At 44.3% G+C, this 15,079-nt stretch overlaps 1 long non-coding RNA gene across 1 annotated transcript in view; it reads right to left on the bottom strand.

The window, feature by feature from the left end:
- LOC134384927 (uncharacterized) overlaps positions 1-14,342 on the bottom strand; it is a 43,585-nt gene extending 29,243 nt beyond the window's left edge. Inside the window, exon 1 of the long non-coding RNA XR_010024269.1 lies at positions 14,260-14,342. This is a non-coding gene — a long non-coding RNA (uncharacterized LOC134384927). The remainder of the gene's footprint in view (positions 1-14,259) is intronic.
- Positions 14,343-15,079: the final 737 nt, after the last annotated feature.

Here is a 15,079-nt window from a genome sequence, read left to right as displayed (position 1 = left end):
AGTGAGCCAGGAGTAAAACCCCTGCCCTTGTAAAGCTTAAATTCTAACACAGAGAGACAGGCAATGAACAGTGAACAGCTGTGGGTGTGTCACTGCAGAGAGCTATCAGACACTGGCGGCTGGGACCTCTTGAGCCTTGGCCTCTCGAAGAGACCAAAGTCATCAGGGATAAAGGACATGACCGGTTTGATCTGATGGTCGCCAGCTGGATATAGGTGGTGAGTCTGTGAGGGCTGGGTAGTGGGATGGGTGGAGCTAGCCAGGATCCCACCCCTTCCTCACTCCTGCCAATAACTCGCAAGTGGGAGGAGCAATCTCCTGGGGCGGGACTCTCTCCTGACTCCTTGGTCGAGTCTGTGGCCCAGTGGACATGGATCAAGCTACGCCTCTTATCAGCCACGCCTCTTATCAGCCTACAAGCCACTGTCTCCTGGAGCCCAGATTCACCTGGATAACCTAAAATACTGTTCTAAAATAAGCTCCCCCCCTCAATACAATGTGTCCACTGACTGGGGGCAAATTCATCTTGAGGACAGAGCTCCTATTTTGTGCGTCCCTAAGGACAGGTTTAAGGATTATTGTACTTAACCTACTCCAGGGCAAGTGACAGGCTTTTTCTGTTAGAAAAAACAACAATTCAAACTGCTCTTCTACATTCCAGCTCCTGAACTTGACTTTTTAGAGTAATGAAATTTACACTAATCTAACAATGACCATCCAAGCTGCCCCTGAGGCAGCTACTGCACTGACATTAACTGTCCAATCCAGCAAAATTCACTCCTTCCAGCTTTTCTTACCCAGATTTATCTTTTTCGTGACCGGCACTCAGCCAGTGAGTGCACCGGATCCGAACCCGTGGCGCGGGAGCGTTGCTGCACTCCCAGCGCCGCACTCTCCTGAGTGTGCCACCCAGATTTATATTTAAGAAACAGAACTGCTCACATTTTTATTTCCCTTCCCAACACTATGTAAACAGGTTCTGTACTAACTTTCTCTCTGAAGCAGGGGCTTACAAAGTTCTTTCCTGAAACTGAAAAGATACCTGTTCCGAGAAATTTATTGTAAACGGAATTACCTGTCATGACTCCATATGCCAAGAACATTCTAGAAAAATCTTCTCTAAAACAAAGACTTGCCAGGTATAAACACAAACAAAAAACAGGCATTCGTAAGGCCATGAGGATACTAAAATGAGGCCATGAGATGCTAAATCTAGGAATAAGTAAATTGGTAAAAGCTATCCAGTCATCTCAGAAACAATTGTTAAACAATTGGCATATTCCACTACACAAAATATAAGGGCTTTTCAGAAAAAAATGAAAAGCCTGGGTAGAGTGACCCACAAAATCAAATAGCCTTGAAATACTACTTAAAATAAGGAAATACTACAATACATATATCAGAATGGCTAAATTAAAAAGTCTGACAATACCAAGTGTTCACAAGGCCCTGGAGGAAGTGGACATTCATATCTTGCTGGTAGGAGTCTAAAATGGTACAACCTCTTTGGAAATCTGTTTAGCAGATTTTTCTGAAGCTACATATATATGCCTACCTTCTCACCCAGCAATTTCAACCCTAGATATATACCCACGAGAAATGACTGAACAGAAAAGACATGTACAAAAATGTTTCTAGCAGTTTTCTTTGTAATAGCCAATGCCGGGAAACAATTCAAATTCATGAGCAGGTGAATGGATAAATCGATGGCGGTATAGTCATGCAATGGAATACTGCACAACAGCAGCAAAACAGCTGTTTGTACACTCCACAACGTGGATGAACCTCGAAAACAGAATGTTCAGCGAAACGAGCCACACACAAGAGCACATCCTGTATGTACAAGAACAGGCAAAACTGATGATAACAGAAGTCAGAATTGTAGTTTCCTCCAGCAGGGGGATGGTGTAGACTGAGAAGGGACACAAGGAAGCTTGCTGGCTTGCGGAAAATGTTCTTTCATCATTTGGGTGGTGATCATGTGGATGCATGCATAGATAAAAATGCATGCATGGATTAATCCATCGAGCACTTAGGATTAATACAGGCTATGAACTCTGTAATATGCATGCGATCCCTCAACAGGAAAAAGAGAGAAGGAAGGGAGAGAGGAAAGAAGAGAGGAGGGAGGCAAGCATCCTTCCTTAGGATGTCGTGAGAAATCAAGTAGTTATAATTCTCTGTTGACTGCTCAAAGAGAAATATGTGTTGAAATCTATCAGATATGATGCATATTCGTAAATCAAGATAAACACATCAGAACCAATTATAAACAAAACTCAAGCTACTGCAAAATCTTTAAAGTTTATAGATTATTTATACTCCGCTCCAAAGACAGCACATCTCATTCTGATCATAAGCCCCTGATGGATACAAAGAAGAAAAATCCTCAAAGCACTAAAAAGTTTGTCCTATTGGTTTTGTGCCTGTATTTCCTCTTTCTGACAAATGCCCTAACTCTTCTTATGGACAAATAGAACAGGCAGTGACCCAAATATATACATACATCAAAAAAGGAAACAAAATAGATCTGATATATGCTTATCCAACTATAATTTGATCATTATTCTTTAGAATAATTGAGGGGAGTGTGGAATTCGGCTGGCACTCAGCATTGGGGCAAACGTTTCAAAAATAATGTTTCTCTATCACCACAATAAAATAAAAAAATCTGAAACCATCCAACCAAGTTAATGACAAAAGCCAGCTCATTAACTGCAAGACATTTTTCAAACAGCTAGTCAGCTAGACAAGTTTCCCCACCTTAATTTAGCCAGAGAAATAGGCCTTATGTCAGGAATCTTGAAACAACTGTGATCAGTGGTGTTATAAAACTGGAAGTGTCAAGAATCTTGAAACAATTGTGATCAGTGGTGTTATAAAACTGGAAGTGGTTGGTGATTATATAAAACTGTACACTGCCAGACTGAAGACAGTGGTCATTATCTCAAGTTAATTCTGATGATCGACTCTCTTTGGCAAACTTGCTGCAATAAAACTCACACCTATAGGTGGTTCAGGAGATATAAAAAGCATTTGATTTTCCCACTACAGAAACAATACAAATATCCAACATTAGGGGTTACTTGGGTCAGGTAACCTGGGATATGCCATATTTGGTAATATGGTGTAGCACTAAAAAAATCATGAAGCAGAAATCTATTCATTGACATGGACAATACACGTATAAAAAGATGTTCAGTTTCACTAAAAATCAAAGAAATGTACAGTTAAACCTAAAGATATGTAACTTATGAGATTATCTGTTTAAAAAAAAAATCGGGGATCAACCTGAATGTCCATCAATTGGGGGATGGTTAGATAAATGACAGTGTGACCACATATGGAATACTACAAAGATATGAAAAGAACGATGTGGTGCTGATAACACCAAGGTTAAGAGTGTGTGTCTCTGTACTGGCCAGCCGTCAAAAATAAATAAATAAATAAATGAAAATATTTTAAATATAGAAAAAGAAAAAGAATGAAGTACATCTATGTGTATTGACAAGGAAAGGTGTCTACTATATATAATAAATTATATTTAAAGCCACAGAATAATACATACAGAGAAGGCTTCCCCCTTAAAGCTCAATGTCTATAAATTCACAGAAATAAAAACTCTAGAAAAAAAGAATGTCAACTCTTCTTCCACCCGCAGATGGCATTAGCTGTAGTGCATGGTCATCGGGAACTACAGAGAATTCATTACTCTGTTGTGTGTTGTGGTCCTTGTGCCTACATAATTTTTCACACATTGTCGACCTCGTAATAGGCAAGAAGCATAACGCCAGGGAGAATCCTCAGCGTACTAATAAGAGGTAAACAATTATAAAAGAAACAAACATAGAAATAATATTTATTTCAAAAGTGGTGAGAAAATAAACGTCATGCTGCATGTGCACGTAGAATGGATGGATTGTCACAGTCAGGACAGTTAATTAATTATTTTTAGTCGACTGGCTGGTCCACTGATCCTAACCCTTGACCTTGGTGTTACAACACCGTGCTCTAACCAGCTGAGCTAACCGGCCAGCCCTCAGAACAGTTTTAAAGGACAAAAATAAAGCATGCAGTGCAGGAAAAGAACTGTGCCTATCCAATGACAAATACGCAACAAAAAGGGAGAAGGGGAGGGGGAGGAGAGAAGAGACTGATAAAATGAAAAAATTTTTCAGTCCATGGCTTAATAATCAGAATCAAATCAGGCAGCTATCAGCTAATTTGTCTGGCAGTAAGTAGTGGGGAAGCGTCAAAGTATAGTCCCGATTTTAGGTCGGCCCTCATGAACTTAGAGAGGGAAGCAGATGAGCCCCAAGACCGAGAGGCCCCCACCTCGGGACACCCCAGGGAACTGCAGATGCCCTCCTTTGTCTGCCACCCTCCAGGCAGCTCCACAGCTCCAGTTTGCACCTCACCCCTTAGACAAGAGCCACCAGGAGGAGGAGGTCTCCCTGAATGGGTTCCACGGCCAGGGTTGGAGGAGGAGGAAGAGCAGTTAATGCTTCTGCTTGCTCAGCCCTAAAGGGCTTTCACATTGCCAGCAGCACCCCACAGACACCTGCCCCCGAGGAAGGCGAAGATTTGCCCTAAAACTACTCAGGTGAAAGGCAAAGCAGAACCAAACCAAACCAAACAGGTCCTGATCAGACAGGCAGATATCCAAATATATACATAAATCAAATTTTTAAAAAAGGGAAAATTGTTTGAAAAAGGGAAAATTGTTTGTGTCCAGACCCACCCCACCATTCCCACCACAGCTCTGGGCCCCAGGCTGCATCTACCTACCTCCCAGACACAGGTTCAAAACAGCTTCCATCCAGGCTGGGGTCGGGGCAAAGAGAAGGGTGGCCTTGTTCTTATTTCAGTTGGTTCTGGAATCTATGTTTCCCTCTGGCTTCTATAGTTTCTCTAGGGTTGATTTTAAGGAAAAGAGCTAGCAATCCAAGCTAGTTTATCATCTAAAATTTGGAGGCTCGCTGCTTCTTTTAAAATTATCGTTGAAATACAATTTGTATGCAGAAAAATGCACACAGGTCTTAAGTGTACAGTTTGATGAGTTTTGACAAATGTATACAACCGTAGAGCCAACACCCCGAACAAGATTTAGGACATTTTAATCAGGCTAGTTTTCTTCATGCCACTTGCCAATCAGTCCCCTTCAGAGGTGACCACTGTGCTAATTTTTACCACCATGTATTATTTTCTACCTGTTCCTGGACTTCTTTTACTCAATCCTAAATGAATTTTAAAAATCTAAAAAAAAAAAGTTTACTTTTAAAGAAAGGTTGGGAGATGGCTAAACATACTTAGCTGAAGCTCTTATGTTGGCTTAAGTATCATTTGCTTTTGGGATACCCCACTTCACTTATCTGGGAAAAAAATCTGAAATAACAATGCTTCACCTTAACACAAAGTTATAGAAGGAAACATAATTGACTGAAAGTAATTTTGCAAACATTAAGTCCACTGCAGTGTATTGAATGTCTTCCCAAACTCATCAAAGCTTAATCCCCACTGTAACTGTTGAGGGTGGGAAATCTTGTTATGATCATTGAAAGGAGGGGCCTTGAAGAGATGATTAGGTTGTGAGGACCATGCCCAATGGATTAATCCATTGATGGTTTAATGGTGGTCATGGGTGTGGTTCTGAGGGCTTTAAAAGGAAAGTGCTTGAGGAAGTTAATCTCTCTCTGCTTCTGCCATTTCATCATGTGACTCCTTGCATTGCAGTAGAGTTACCACCAAGAAAAGGCCTTCATCAGATGTGTTCCCTGGACTTTGGACTTCCCAGCCTCTGAACTATAAACAATAAATATTGTTTCTTTACAAATTACCCAGTTGCAGGTATTTCTTTTATAAGCCACAGAAACAGATTAATACATCCACATATTAAAAATCAACTATCGGAGGGCCAGCCCATGGCTCACTTGGGAGAGTGTGGTGATGATAACACCAAGGCCATGGGTTCAGATCCCATATAGGGATGGCCAGTTAGCTCACTTGGTGAGCATGGTGCTGACAGCACCAAGTCAAGGGTTAAGATCCCCTTAGTGGTCATCTTTTAAGAAAAAAAAAAATCAACTATCACTCAAAATCCAGGTTTGAAATCATCACTATCACTCTTGGTCACCAAAGGGGCAGGTAGGGAGGCTTCCTGTCCTGGATTCTCAGCTTTGTGCCCTGTTTCCAGCTGTCTTCCCCTGAATGGGACTGCTGCTGTGGGCTGTGCTTTCCCAATTTCCCAAAAGTCCGAGGTCATCCAGAGAGCTCCCTAATTTATGAAGTGCAGGGGGAGTCTTACAAATCATTTTCCATTTACTAGAATTTTCTTTTCACCAGTTTTTTTCTCTTCAAAAGGAACTTTTCCTTCCTGCTAGAAAAAGGAAAAAAATAATCCTTTCATTCAAGAGTTCAGTGAACATGACCAAGATAAATGAACCCAAATAAAGAGACTCCCAGGTGAACAGGAATTCCCAAGAATTGCCACATACTACACAGGGGTTGCTCCTGTGATGTATATGTACAAATAAGGTCCAATCAACAGAAAGATTGTAGACTCAACAGCTGACATGTGAAAGGGCAGGAGGCCAGCTGCCTCCCTTCTGGGGTTCCTGGTCCCCTGCTGCATCTCTCCAGGGGCAGCCAGGGGGTGTCTCCCATGTTCTCTGCCCACATCAATCCACTCCAGGCTGCATGCCTCACTGCCCCTCTTGGACAAAAGCACCCATGTGCCCCAGTTGCAGTCCCTGATGTACCCTCAAACACTGCCCAGACTGCTTCTGCCTGGAGGCACCAGTCCCACTGGTTACCCCTCACTACCGTCATCATCACCCGATTGGACACCCAGTTCCCCTCTGATTCCCTCATCCAGGATGCAGCTTTGAGTTCCCCAGGGCCATTGCCAAGTCCTGAGCAACTGTCAAAGATAAACAAAGCCAGATACTAGTTAAAGCAGTGAAAACAGATAACTACTGACAGCAGGGCAAAGAGCTGACTCCATTCTGGTTTGCACAGAGCTGACAGTCCTTTAAAGGGAGAATGGGAGGTGGGGGTGGGGTTGCAGAGACTAAAGTGAAAAATTAGGAAGTTTGAATGCAAGTAGGCCAGCCGTGTCTGCTAGCTGGCAGTTATCAAAGTTAGGATTTTATCCTCCCACAAAGACTGGGAGACAGAGGCCCTGTCCTTTCTGATGATCACATTTCAAAGGAATTTCTTTTAGGCCCTTGAGAAAGGTAAGTTATAGGAGATACACATTCACATCAAAGGCACAGAGGAAGTATTCTCCACTGTAAGCCCTTTTTTCTTAAATGTTCTAAGAAAGGGAGGTCAGGGGCCTACCATTAGGTGCTGGCTGGAACAAACAGTAAATTCTTTTGACAGCCCTGAGCTTTTCCAGACAGGAACACAAAAGGGGGCTGGATCATCCCAGGGTCGCCCCCTTAGGCTGCTATAATCCATGCTAGTGTTGGTCAAGTCTCTTCAAGCAGGTGCCAAGAGTTCTTGCAGTTCTCACTATCATCACCCCAGATCCCCACCCTTGGGCTACTGACCCTTGCCCTTGTTACTTGCCTGTCTGCTGCCAACCTCTATGCTTGCCCACGAGCGGCCACCAACAGCATCACCAGCAATTGCCACTTGTATATCTGACCCTGCTGCTGGCCTGTCTGTCTGCTGCTGGCAGGGGAAGGACTCAACTATCTCCATGCTTGGGCTCTTAGAGCTACAACTCCCTCAGCTGTTACACCCAACACATTCTCCTTCCACCACCACAGTGTCCCAGTTACAGCCATACCCTGTGCGAAGAGACACCACTCACACCCCACCCAAGGCCCCTTATTTAAACATAGCATGGTAAATTCCTTCTTCCCCCCTGTTGCCCCTCTCCCTGGAATACAATTGCACTGACAGCTAAGCTTATGCGCATCCATCCCCCACCAAACCTGCTCACGTAAATGAAACCCGAATGAGGGCAAAGTTCGCATTCTTTCCCTGGTGCTCCTAGACCTGTATAAATAAACAGCTCTGACCATGCAGCAAGATACTGTTTCACAGTGTTATTTAGTGTGGGTTTTGATCCTGTACCCTTCCCCCATTGGAGAAGCAGTAGGGCATTCGATACTCACTCCCTCAGGAAGTGTGGAGGATACAGCAGAACAGAGTCCATTCTGAGCATCTGAGTTTCAAGTAGACCTTGAAACGTACGGCACAGGCCATTTTGAAAAAAAGGGGGGTGGGGGTTGAATTTTAAAATCTAAAGACTGAATAATTCAGGGTATTATGTCTCAATAAATTCAGCAGAATGTGTGATAAAGTAAGAGCAGCGTTTGCTGCCCCAGGACTGAGAGGAGAGGCAAGCAGAGGAACTTAGTTGGAGTGTCACTGAGAAGAAGACTTGCTCCTGCTATGCTAGTTCCCTGGTCCACTCCCAAGAATAAGAATGACAAGAGAACTCCTTAAAGGCTCACCGAGGTTCCAAAAGCAGAGAAGACCAGAGGCAGCTGTATCAGGAGGCTCCTGAAGCTCAAACTTCGGGCTGCTCACTTGCACAGGCCTCTTCCCAGGCCCTGTACCTAATTTTATACTAGTAGTTTTTTATTTTCTTTAGAGAAGGTCCCCAGAACTGCATAAGCTTCAGGGTCTGTCCCTGAAGAAGCCCTGAGCCACACTCCCTCAGAAAGAAACCCAGGACACTAGCCTGCCAGGCAAAGAAGCCCAAGCTAGCCTGTTGGATGTAAGACCACAAGGAGCAAAAACTCACCCTAGCTGAGGCCCCAAACCAACCAGCTCCCAGCCACCCCCAGCTGGCTGCAGTTGTGTGAGTGATCCCAAGCAAGCCCAGCAGAAGAACCAACCACAACCTCGAACAGTTGGATCCACAGAATCCAGAGCAAATACAATGGCTGTTGTCATAAGCCACTAAGTTTGAGAATGCTTCATTACCCAGAAAGAAAGAAATAACTGACACAGAGAATCTGGACAAGTCACTTTATTCAATCAAAATAATATTTACTGGAATCCCCATACTGGCCAGCCACCAAAATATTTATTTATTTATATATAAGCATACACACACACACACACACACACACACACACACACACACACACACACACACATATTTACTGGGAACAAAAGAAGTGAAGTATGGCAGAATATTCCGCCCCAAAATATGCCATTTTGGCATAAAAATTATTTTGAGTTAAAGGCACATGAAAAACAGCAAAGGCACGAAGGGCGCTCTGACCCTTTTTCTTCCTGAAAGCAAATGAAACTCCCAGGGGAAAGCCGTCCTCTCTGTACTAAGAGGAAAGAGACATTCCCATCAGCAGAGACAGGGAGTGCGGGGCAGGAGAACTCTGTTCAAACCTTGTTAAACTAACCCCTATCTTCCTGGTCACTTCTCCACGATGAACTGCCCTAGCCACGCGCTTTTCTCTTGTCACATTTTCACAGTTTACTACACTTTGTCCAACTTAGTATATTCAGCTCTCACTGCTTCTTTGGGTCTTCATTCTGCTATGGGGGCACCCACATCCATGTGAAAATCTATCTGCTTTTCTCCTGTTCATGTCTTCCATCAATTTAATTTTTAGGCCCAGTTGGAGACCCTAAGAGGGTAGAGGTAGAGTCTTGTCTCCCTTACAGAAGCAAGTAACAGAATCATTTCTATAGCATGTGTCTCACGTGTTTAAAGATGGATATAGTTATGCAAGCTTTGCATATGCAGAGAAAAATGTCTGGAAGGTCACACAAGAGACTGACTAGCAGTTGGAGAGGGAACTGTGGAGACGGAAGGTGAATAGTTTTCACATGTGTGAATGTTCACAAATGAGCATTACGTTATAACACAATTCACTGATTGGTTAGAGGGCAGCCTTGTAACACCAAGGTTAAGGGTCTGGATTCCGATACTGACCAGCCACCAAATTAAAAAAAAAAAAAAAAGTTAAAAAAATACATACATATAAAAGTCACTGAGCACTTGACTATGTATGTCCCAGGCACTGTGTTGGGCAGTAGGATCAAAAACTGAGCTAGACATTGTCCCCGCCCTCAGAAAGCTCGCCATCTAACAGAGTGACAGGCATGCAAACAGGCCACCCAAGCTACGTGCATGCTATGGCAGCAATCTGAGCAGGGAGTGGGAAGGCACCAAGAAGCAAACACAGTTCCAGGGCAGGATGAGGACATACTGAGGCAACTTGAAAGTAAGTAAACACCAGCTGAACAAAATGGGGCAAGACCTGAGAGTAGGGGCAGAGGCAGTGGCACATCCCCCTCCTTGGGCTTCAGTTTCTTCATCTCTAAAATGAAGGAATTGGCTGAATCATCTCAGGGCCACTTCCAATTCTGAAGCCCTAGGCCTTTATTCACTTCTCTCTCCCTGTTCCGGCGGCATATTTGTTACCCAGTGAAAATTACAGAACTAACACCATATCCAGGGGGAGCTCAACATTTGGACAGAGCTGTCAATCAGGACTCAGGGATGTGTGTTTCTAAAGCAGACTTCTCCAGACAAATATTGTTTTGTGCTTCTGCAATTTACATGCTGCACATGTGGATTTCAGATGTCAGGTTACCTGGACCAGACAGCCTCAGATGGAATCACTGAAAAAACTGGGAAACAGAGGGACAGTATCTTATCCTGGCACTCAAGGCAAGCTCCCAGAACCCCAGCAGTGAACAGGAGAGGACACTGGAGTCAGGAAACTGAGTTCAAATCTGGAGCCGGCTGCATGATCTTGGGCAAATGAATTATTCTCTCTCTTTCTCTCTCTCTCTGTTGCTGATACCACCTTACTCTCCAGGTCCAGCTATCCTTTTCTTATGAACAACAGTGACTCCACCTGGCACCCTCCTGAGATGACTATCTGTAAGTAATCATTTAATAGATCTGCAACATAACCGCGCCATTTTAGACAAGCCCAAGTACAAAATGGCACCACCCACCTCCTCCCCTCCCCTCCCCCCTTCCCTTTACGAGAAGCCTCCTGACTTAAACAGAAACCCCTTTTGCTTCTGCAAGGACACAGTTCTCCACCCCATCCACATTAGCATAATGACCCTCCTTGATGGTATCAGCCAGGCCTTGGCGTACTATGTAAGCTCTGCCACCCCCACACCTGGTGCTGTCCCCCATTTTCAAGGCAGCCATGGGCCACTCTGAGCACAGCCCAGCAGATTTCTTTAATAAAGCTTGAACGGTACCCGGCATCTCGGCTCACTTTCTTTCATTGTTAAAATATTTTTGGTTTCAAAAAGTGAAGGCCTAACCTCCCCAAGTCTTTGTGAGCATTCAATGAGATCAGTATGTCAAACTGAGGGTAGCAAAATACACCACTCCAAAATATGCCATTTTGACAGGGTTATTTTGAGCTGAAGGCCATTGAGAAGATGCAGATACAAGAAAAGCCCTCTGCCCTCTCCCTAGTTGTCTAAAAGCAGAACGTAAATTCACAAAGATGTCCCTCCTTCCCTCTCTACCAGGAAGGACAAAAGTTAATCACTGGAGACAACTGTAGACCTTTATCAGTCCATAGATGTCACCAGAGGAAGAATTTACATAACAGACCTTACTAAATAACCCTTATCTTCCATCAGTTCCCCCACATGTGTGGACTATAATGGATATGCAGAAGTGAAGAATGGGACAGAAAAGCACTCCGCCCTGAAGAGACCTGCTGATCACTTAAAACCAGACTTTGTATCGAAATTTTTGGGTCTGTGACCCTGAGTGCCCCCCCCCCACGCACACACAGACACATCTTTCCAAAGTTCCCACAAGAGGCAGGCAAGTGACTCACTGATAAAAGACCCTACTCTCCCTTTTCGTGGCCTTGACATCCCCTCTGCACCGTCTCCATGTGGTTTTGGTAGCTCCTGTCCCTGTGAGCAAAAACTGGTTGCACCCTGTGCTGTCTGAAAACATGCTCTCTGGCAGTTTCTTATAAAGTCAAACACACACTAACCATATGACCCAGCCATTCTAGTCCTGGTATTACCCAAGAGAAATGAAAGCATATGTTCACACAAAAACTTATGCACAAATGTGCATAGCAACTTTATTTCATTAACCCCAAACTGGAAACAAGCCAAACATCCATCAACAAGAGAATAGAAAAACTGTGGTCACTCCATACAATGGAACCAGCAATAAAAAGGAATGAACTATAGGGTGGCCGGTTAGCTCCGTTGGTTGGAGCACGGTGTTATTGTAAGGTTGCTGAGGAAGGAGGCACTAGCCGGGCAAAGGGTGGAAAAAAAGATTTTATTATTAGCAAGCGGCAAGCAGACCTGCCCGGCTGAGCTGAAAAACCGCATCAGTGCCAAGAGGCAGTGGGGTGTCTTCTTTTATACGGTTAAGATTAGCATCTGGCCTAGCCTAGGAAGACGGTTACAATGTTCCATTCTGGGTACAGCTTGCTCATGGGAACAGAGACTTAACCAGACCGAAACCCTGGCCTAATGGAGAGAAACAGTTACAATGTTACACTCTGGGTACAGCCTGCTCAGCCTGCTGGTGGGAACAGAGATTTAGGGAGACAGAAACTTAGAGGAAGGAAATTTAGAGAAACAAAGCTGAAGGGTGGGGACTTCCTAAAAGTCAGGTTCTCAGTTACAGGGACCTAACAGTTATAACATCAAGGTCAAGGGTTCAGATCCCCCATACCAGCCAGCCACCAAAAAAATAAAAAGGAATGATCTGCGGACACCAGCAACCACACAGATGAACCTCAAAAACACTATGCTGAGCAAAAGAAGCCCACCATAAAAGCAAAAATATTGTATAATTTCATTCATACGAACTTCTAGAAAAGGAAAAACTAATCAACGGGGACAGATAGCAGATCAGGGGTTGATTGGGGCCAGGAGAATAACTGCAAAGTAACAGGAAGAATTTGGGAGATACGGGAAAGTTACATATCTTGATGGTAGGGGGTCATTACGCACTACCAATCTCAAACTGTACACTTAAAATGGATGCATTTTATTCTGTACACACTGTAATGAAGTTGAGCTTTTGAAAAGCGTTCTGGTTTAGCAGACTCTCAAAGGCAAGCTCTGAATATAACAACTGGAATGTGACAGCTGAAAGCAGCTCTTCCAGTATCTAAGCATGGCCACCCCCAATCCTAAAGCTGGGCGACCCAGGAGTCTTTCTCACCCAGGATTGTGTGTGTGCAAATTCAAAGGCTGAGGAGGGGCTGGCCAGTTAGTTAGCTCAGTTGGTGAGAGCACGGCTTTGTAACAAAGTCCAAGGGTTCAGTTCCCTGCCGGCCAAAAAAAAAAAAAAAGAGTACGTTTCCTAACTCAGTTTACCATGCCAAAGTTCATCCTCCTGCAGGCTGGGAGCAGGCTAGAACTATTTCAGGCCCAACAGCAACATCCTTGAGAAGTTCTTATCTGGAAAGAGTGGGGAGATCACCATGGCAACATGTCCCAGGCCCAGTGCTGGCAAGGCTCCAAGGCACACAAATAAAGCCACTGGAATGTGGTACAGGGCACAGGGCAGGGTGACTAGAAAGGGGCCAAGTTTCCATGAAAACCAACAATATGAGGCCTCAGACACTGGAGGGTCCTCATAGGATCAGCCCAGGGAAATATAACACATTCATAGACAACACACATGCACACGCACACACGCAGGGACACACGCACACCCCCTGCTTGGAGGACAGCATCACTGCTTCCTGAAAAAGAGGCCTGTTGAAAGGAGAGCACTGGCTTTACAGCCAAACAGCGATTCCAGTGTCTGCCCTGCCAGTTCCTAGTAGCCCCAGGCAAGTTTCTGAGCCAGTTATCCACATGGCCCACACCCTGCCTCCTCCACATCTTTGCTCCAAGGTCACCTCTGTGAAACCTTCCCTCATCACCTTAAATCTAATTGCAGCCTCCTCACCCATCAAGCTGCTGTTCTGCTTTATTTTCTTCCATGCACTTAGCACTGCCTGACACACTCTATATTTTACTTCTTTGTCTTGTTTATTGCTTTGTTAATGTCAGCTCCATAAGGGCAGGGGGTTTTGTCTGTTTTGTCCTTGTGCTATCTCCAGCACGTAGAACAGTGGCTGGCACATCTGTTAGGTACACAAGAAACTTTGCTGAGTGAATGCATGGACTTCACTGAACACCAGTTCTCTCATCAGCAAAATGGGAATCATAGCATTAATGAGAGGTATATTAGTCCATTTCTGCTGCTTATAACAAAATATCTGGAACTGGGCACTTTGTAAGAAAATGAAATTTATCGCTTACAGTTTCACAGGCTGGGAAGTCCAAAGTCCAGGGAATACATCTGGTGCGGGTCTTCTTTGGTGGTGGCTTTACAGCAATGCAGGGGTCTCACATGGCAGAAAATGGTGGAGCAGAGAAAGACTCTCCCGTGCTCTCCTTTTACAGCCGTCAGAACCACGCCCCTGACCACCATTATATCCATTTACTTCAGCATGATTCTACAATCTAATCACCTCTTCAAGGCCCTACCTTTCAATTTCCATAATAGGATTTCCCACTGCCAACAGTTACAGTGGGGGCCAAGTTTCCAATACCTGGAACTTTGGAAGGCACAATTTAAGCGTCAATGAGTTTGGGTGACATTCAATCCACAGCAAGAGGGTTAAAGGAGATTCTGTGGGTTAAGTGCCCAGCCCTTAGGAGGGGCACGAGTGTCCAGTTATAGCGCTCATTGAGTGAGGCTTAATCATGAACAGGCCCCTCATTACCACCCTTGTACCTTGGTCCATGTTTAAGAATGACTTTCATGGGATCTTATCCTCTACCTAACCCCTGAGCCCAAGAGCTTACCTGTGTCCTAGTTATGCAAAGCCATGCAATACTAAAGATATTAAAGTTCTGCAAAGCCACGAGATGTTAAAGATGTTAAAGGTCCACAGAGAATATTCCTGTCTCTAAACATTTGTTAGAAGATTGAGTAGGGCCGGTGCGGCGCTGGGAGCACGGCGATGCTCCCGCCGCGGGTTCGGATCCTATATAGGAATGGCCGGTGCACTCACTGGCTGAGTGCCGGTCACGAAAAAGACAAAAAAAAAAAAGAAGAAGATTGAGTAAATGAACT

Source organism: Cynocephalus volans, chromosome 8 (genome assembly GCF_027409185.1).
Source record: "Cynocephalus volans isolate mCynVol1 chromosome 8, mCynVol1.pri, whole genome shotgun sequence".
Classification (NCBI taxonomy): domain Eukaryota; kingdom Metazoa; phylum Chordata; class Mammalia; order Dermoptera; family Cynocephalidae; genus Cynocephalus; species Cynocephalus volans.
The sequence above is the reverse complement of the archived record's forward strand: the minus strand, read 5'-3'. Positions and strand labels throughout refer to the sequence as shown.